Source organism: Gossypium arboreum, chromosome 4 (genome assembly GCF_025698485.1).
Source record: "Gossypium arboreum isolate Shixiya-1 chromosome 4, ASM2569848v2, whole genome shotgun sequence".
NCBI lineage: Eukaryota > Viridiplantae > Streptophyta > Magnoliopsida > Malvales > Malvaceae > Gossypium > Gossypium arboreum.
The window spans coordinates 87840868-87847586 of record NC_069073.1 but is presented as its reverse complement, the minus strand read 5'-3'; the positions used below and the strand labels follow the sequence as shown (position 1 = coordinate 87847586).

The 6719-nt window shown below is 38.5% G+C and overlaps 1 non-coding gene across 1 annotated transcript; it reads right to left on the bottom strand.

Annotated features, from left to right (window-relative positions):
- Nucleotides 1-304: 304 nt before the first annotated feature.
- LOC128292385 (small nucleolar RNA R71) lies at nucleotides 305-411 on the bottom strand. Its single transcript, XR_008282370.1, has one exon. It is a non-coding gene; the product is annotated as a small nucleolar RNA R71 (small nucleolar RNA).
- Nucleotides 412-6719: the final 6308 nt, after the last annotated feature.

The following is a 6719-nucleotide window of genomic DNA, read 5'->3' as shown; positions in this document are numbered from 1 at the left end:
TGCTATTGCTGTAAATAATTTTGAATTGAAACCTAACACAATTCAAATGATACAATAGTTTGTTCAGTTTGATGGTTTGTAGGATAAGGATCCCAATGCTCACTTAGCAAATTTCCTAGAATTTTGCGATACCTTTAAAATTAATGGCGTTTCTGATGACGCCATCTGCCTTCAGTTGTTTCCCTTTTCGTTAAGGAATAAGGCTAAATAATGGTTGAACTTGTTACTATGAGGGTCAATCACTACTTGGGAACAAATGACCGAAAATTTTTTATTAAAATATTTTTCGCTGGCTAAAACAGCTAAATTACGTAATGATATCTCTTCTTTTGTGCAGATGGATTTAGAAACACTTTACGATGCATGGGAGAGATATAAGGACCTTTTGCAAAGGTGCCCTCACCATGGGTTACCACTTTGGCTACAAGTTCAAACCTTTCATAATGACTTGAATCCATCGTCTCGACAAATGGTTGACGCAGCTGCTGGCAGAACCATCAATAATAAAACACTTGAAGATGCCTATGAATTTATAAAGGAGATGTCACTGAATAACTATTAGTGGCAAGCATGAGGACAAAGCCAACGAAAATGGCCGGTGTTTATAACGTCAATTTGGTCACCATGCTCTCTAATCAGGTAGAACTCTTGAATAAGAAAATTAATGGTTTCCTTAATTCTTTACAGGTTTACCCAGTAATGTAGTGCGAAGCAAATGGAGGTGAATCGAGCAATATAAACCTCGTGTGCCATACCCCAATGCAGCAAGGAAAGACCATTCAAATGAACAAATTGGTAAATTCTTTAAACTTTTAAAGAAACTACATATTAACCTACCGTTTATTGAAGAACTTTCGCAGATGCCGAACGGAGTAAAATTTTTAAAGGAGCTTCTAGTAAATAAACAAAAGTTAGATGAAAGGTCGCATGTGAAGCTGAACACAGGTTGCTCAGCCATTCTTCAGAATAAGCTACCCAACAAAATAAAAGATCTAGGGAGTTTTACGATTCCTTATTTAATTGGTAGTTTAGATGTTAATAATGCGTTGGTTGATCTAGGGTCTATTATCAATGTTATGCCTTACAAATTGTTTAAGCAACTAGGTCTAGGGAAACCCAAACAAACTAGGATGAGCATTCAATTAGAATATAAAACTGTCAGATTTCCTAGGGGTATCATTGAAGACGTACTAGTTAAAATTGACAAATTTATATTCCAGTTGATTTTGTTGTTTTAGACATAGAAGAGGACAGTAACGATCCTTTAATTTTGGGAAGGCCCTTTTTAGCAACTGCTAGAACAATTATTGACGTTGGCACAGGCGAACTCACACTTCGTGTAGGAGATGAAACAATCAACCTTCAAGCTCGTAACCCGAACAACACATCGAAAATTCAAGGTGAGGGTACAAATTGTTCTACTAAGACTGATCATACAGTGCAACCTATTTTGTAGGAAATGAGTTCAAAGGACACACGTGAGCCATGTTCAATGCCTCACCAAATAAGTTCAAAGAATCTACCCATGAAGAATGAAGGTTACGAATCGAGTTAGATGAATGGCTGACATTTAAACCGAGAAAACACGATAAACTAAAACTAAGCCAGAACGAGCTCAATGCCTCACCAAATTAACTTAAGGTTGGAGATAAAGTTTCATTAGATGCCGTAGATCCTCACATTGACACTGCCAAAACGAATGAGGAAATTCCTCTTACGGTATTTAGCATTTTCCCATTTGGTATCGTCGAAGTAAGTTATTCCAAATCTCGCACCATTAAGGTAAACAATACCCGCTTAAAGCCTTATTTTGATGGGATTCGTAGCAGGAATGAGGAGTATAAACTCCTCGAACCACCATGATCACACACCAGAGAGGTAAGTCGAGCTTAGACTATAAATAAGCGCTTCTCTGGAGGAAACCCGAGCACTAACAATGTTAATTTATTTAAATTTTATTTTTAACATCTAACATACTAACCGACTCATGAAATGCAGGCTTTCTAAAGCACACACGGCCAGGCACACGGGTGTGTCTACGGTCGTGTGAAAACAGGGAAAAATTTTTCCCAACACGGGATGCAATAAGTCACCACGACCATGCGTTAAGACCGTGGGCGAACCTGCCAAAACAACACAGGCGTTCGACATACCCGTGTCTTAGAATGGTGGTTGAACCTGAGAAAATAGCACGGGCATTTGCCACGCCCGTGTCTAGAACCTATGGTCAAACCTGTAAGATTAACACGGGCGTGGGCCTACATACACGAGCGTGGAAGAAGCGAACGAAGACAGACACAGCCATGTGACAAGACTGTGTGCACCCATACACCAAAGGAACACGAGCATGTGCGAAATGTCAGACACGCCCAAATTCAAAATTTGCGAATCACATGGGAAAAAATTGGGGATCACAAGCGTGTCCCCTGGCTGTGTGTCCTAAAATCTATAAATACCCTTCATTATTCATCATCTTTTTCACCCAAAATCCCTAACCCTAGCCGCTGCAAGTCCACAGGCCTCCCTGCCACGCCCGTACGCCGCCTCCAACTCCATATTCGCCACCCATACCTCCAATTTCCACCTAGCAATCAGGAGGAACTATTCCAAATCCTACGGGCTCGACCTTTAGGTGTGGGCCGCTGCATTGACTGGACAGCACTTGAACAAGTCCAGTTGGCTAACGATGTACGAGAACTCCTGACAACCGATCCATGAGACCTCTTCTTTGTAATCATCGAGCCGACGTACCTTGAGCTCACACTTGAAATTTGCTCTACATTCCATGTTGAAGACGTCATGACCAACTTTGATGATCCTGGAATAGTCCAGTTTCGTCTCGGCGGTTTAGTCCACCAGTTGAGTCTGCCCGAGTTTGGTATAGCTTTGGGCCTGTACATAGAGGAGTTTATGGATGAGAACGACCTCGACACTCTCCGTCGCCACATCCACTACTCTCCTTTGAAGTGATGGTACGCTTTGGTCCCCGGTTCAGCCACCTACGACCCAAGCCGCTCCAAGCCATCAGCTCTCTCTCCCTCCTTGAGGTACCTACACGCCATCTTGGCACACACTTTGACAGGACGTCAAGAGAGCACCATCATCGTCAACACTCACGATGCCTACTTTCTATTGAGCATGGAAAATGGGTATGTACTCGACCTCGCCAACTTTATTGCTCTCCCCATTCGCCACCAGATGGATAGACATCGGAGGGGGGTCATCTCCATTGGCCTCTACGTGACTCGACTGGCACGGCACTCCGGGCTTCTCAACATAGTAGCCCAATCATCCTCCCTTAATCTTATTGGCCAGATATCCTCGAGCATGCTTAGTATGAGGATGATCGAGAAGTGCCGAGGAACCTACCCTCCTCAATATTGCCTCACCCAATCAGCCGAGGAGGGAGCCCCTAAAGACATTATTGATGATGTCCCTCCATGTTATGAGGACCCACAAGACGTCTCTGAGCGCCTAACTCAATTCGAGCAGTAGTGTTTTTAGCGCTTCGATCACATTGATGCTACACTACACCAAAGTTGTCAGCACTTCCACATCTCATCGCCACCCCCACCTCGCAAACCATCTAGCGATGAAGATGTTTAAAAACTTTTATTTATTATTTTATGTTTTTACTTTTATTCTATTTTAAGACTACTTTTTATTTTTCTTTAAGCATATTTTTATTAGGTTTTATAATTTTTATTTAACAATTTTGAAGTTTGGCTATTTCATATCGAGTAATTATTCTTCCTTATATATTCCCTAAAAAGTTCTTGATCCTATCACAGTTATAAAGAGCTCCTAAGCTCATCATCACATAGGAACTAAAAACTCCACCAGGAAAGGTTCTCTACGACTGCCATGTCCTGCTCGACCACGGTCATAGCTACCACTAGATATAATATTCTTTTGGAGCAGGATTTATGGACTAATGAACTTCTACCACCACCGGAATATCCTCTTCCACTCTTATGCGGATTATTCTCCAAAACTCCAGTTCAAGGAATTCATTCATCATTCAGGAAGTTTCACTTCTCTCCCTATCTTGTGATTATAAATCTATCTTTTTCAATATATCTACCTTTGTACATTGAGGGCAACGTACATCTTAAGTGTGGGGGGTCTTTTATATCAGAAAAATCCCTGAATTTTGTTTTATTCTGATGCGATCTTCTCATATCATTATTAGAATGAATTCCAATTAGTCTATAATGTTTATTGATATATCTTGAATTAAAACATAGGCATTTATGCATTGATTGTTTAAACTTTAAGACATTAGTGAATCAAGCATGATAAGTTGATTTTTGAAGAATTAAAAACTTTTAGGTTGTTTCCCTAAGTTTAGGTACTATTTTGAGTTGGAAATCACAAGTTTAAACATAAAAAAGCCATAATTTTTGTGAGATATTGAGCCTTTAGAGCATCTATTATTTCTTTCATGCTTACTTTCATTATGAGTGCGTCAGTATTGAATTGTTATTCTAGAACTTGCTTGATTATGCATGTCAAGACCACACCATTTGATTTGATATGTCAAAATGATAAAGGAACTTAGGTTTAACCCACTCACTCCATAAAAGCCTACCTTCACAATTAACCCTTAGTGAATCCCCTTGAGCCTAACAACCCATTCACTAATTTACCCTCAATATTAACCCATAACTCATTATTGTTGAAATCCCCTAAATTAATTTGATCCTTATTTTTATCGAGATTTGAGTTGGAATAGTTGCTTATCTATGTTTTATTCTATTTTGTAATTATGTGTTCTTAAAAAAAAATACATGTATACATATTAGTAGTACTGACCTTCTGAGCTAAAAAAGTTAAATTCCATATTCTGAGAAAAAGCTCTATTGTACGCAATTGATGACTAGTCCTTTTTCTAGTTAGGCAATTTTTCAATTCAATCTCAATTCTAACTCTTTCTTTTAGCTTGTGACCACACCCTCTAACCAAAGCCACGTTACAACCCTCTAAAGACATTTTGATTGATTTTTCATCTCAATTTATAGTGGTGGATATTTGATTTTCATGTAAGCCTATGGTAATGACATTTCATTATTGACTATTGAGTGCTTCATTTATTGTACTTAAACACCTCGAGTGATTTGAGTGAATATTTAGTGAGGATGTGAAACTCTATGATATTTGTAATTACTTAGATGAGGGGAGACACCTATATTTTCATAATAAAATGCTTAACTTGGAATGTTTGAAACTTTGATGTTCTTTCAGTTGAATTTTCAATGTATGATTACCTATGGATTATTTTGAGATATTATCGATAGAAATTATAAGTTGAGAAGAATTTATTTTGATTATGAGTTGAGGATTTTGCTTGAGGACAAGCAAATGCTTAAGTGTGGGGGTATTTGATAAACCGCTATTTATACATATTTTTACCCCATGCTTAACACATTTTATGGATGATTTTTCCTTAAAATTGGTGAATTCGATGCTCCTAATGCCTTAATTTCATGCTTTATACTTAGGTGAGCATAGGAGAGTGAAAGGAACGAGAAACGGGCCAAAAACGGAGAAAATGGGCCAACGTACGAAATCAACACAGCCTGGACTTTCTCACACAGGCAGACCACATGGCAGTGTCCCTTTGGTAAGGTCAAAGCACGATTTACACAGGTAGATCACATGCCCGTGCCCGTTTAATAGCCTTGACCACCGCCTTAAGCAATCGCGCACGGGCGTGTCCCTGCTGAGCCCAAGTTTAGTCCAATTCAAAAAAGGCCAATTTTGAGGGCTCTTAGGCATTCCAAAGCCTATTTAAACACCTGATGAGGCACTTAGATGGGGGACGCACCGAAGGAAACAAGGAATTGCTCAAGGAAAGCCGATCAATCCATCTCAAAAGCCGGATTCACCATCAAAACTAAAGATCTCCCCCCAAATTCCCTCAGGAGTTTTGGGTTTTCTTATGTTTTGTTATTTTTATTCTTTTGAGATGTTTTCTTTCATTAGTATGAACTAAAACCCCTAAATACCTAAGGGGATGAAACCTAAAATGGATCTTGTTATTATTATCTGAATTGTATGATAAATATTTGACTTGTTCTTAATTATGTGTTCTTAATTCTTGTTTTGATATTCCAAGATATTGATTCAAGTTAAGCTGTTATTCAGAGGAGGAATAGACCCTGTCTAAGAGTAAATTTGTCATAATTAAGTGGAGTTGATTGCGCGCCTAGAGATAGGGTGACAAGATTTTGCCTGATTAGGGTGAAACCTAATAAGGGGATTCATAGATCGAGTTAATGCAACCCTAGGGCGTTAATTAGAAAGAGATTTCAATTATTCAATCTAGGGTTAGACGTTGTTAGTCTCGAGAGAGATAATAATATAACTTAGGGATCTCTACGAAACAAGTTGGATGAATAAATCGTCCGATTCAGAGTCAAATAACAAGTGAAGTCTAGGTGGATTTTTCCTTAGGTATTGTCTTAATCAATCGAGCTTTCCAAAAAGTATTTTCCCCAAATTTCTTTTCTGTGATTTCTTAGTTTAGTTAATTAGTTAGATAAATAAAACCCTTTTACTTTTTAGGCTAGATAATAAAAAGAATGTTGATACTAGTACTTTTAGTTCCTTTGGGTTCGATAATCCGGTCTTGCTAAAGTTATACTACTGTTCGATAGGTACACTTGCCTTCATCGTGATAATAGTTAGTTTCAAAATGATTCATTATAAATATTTAA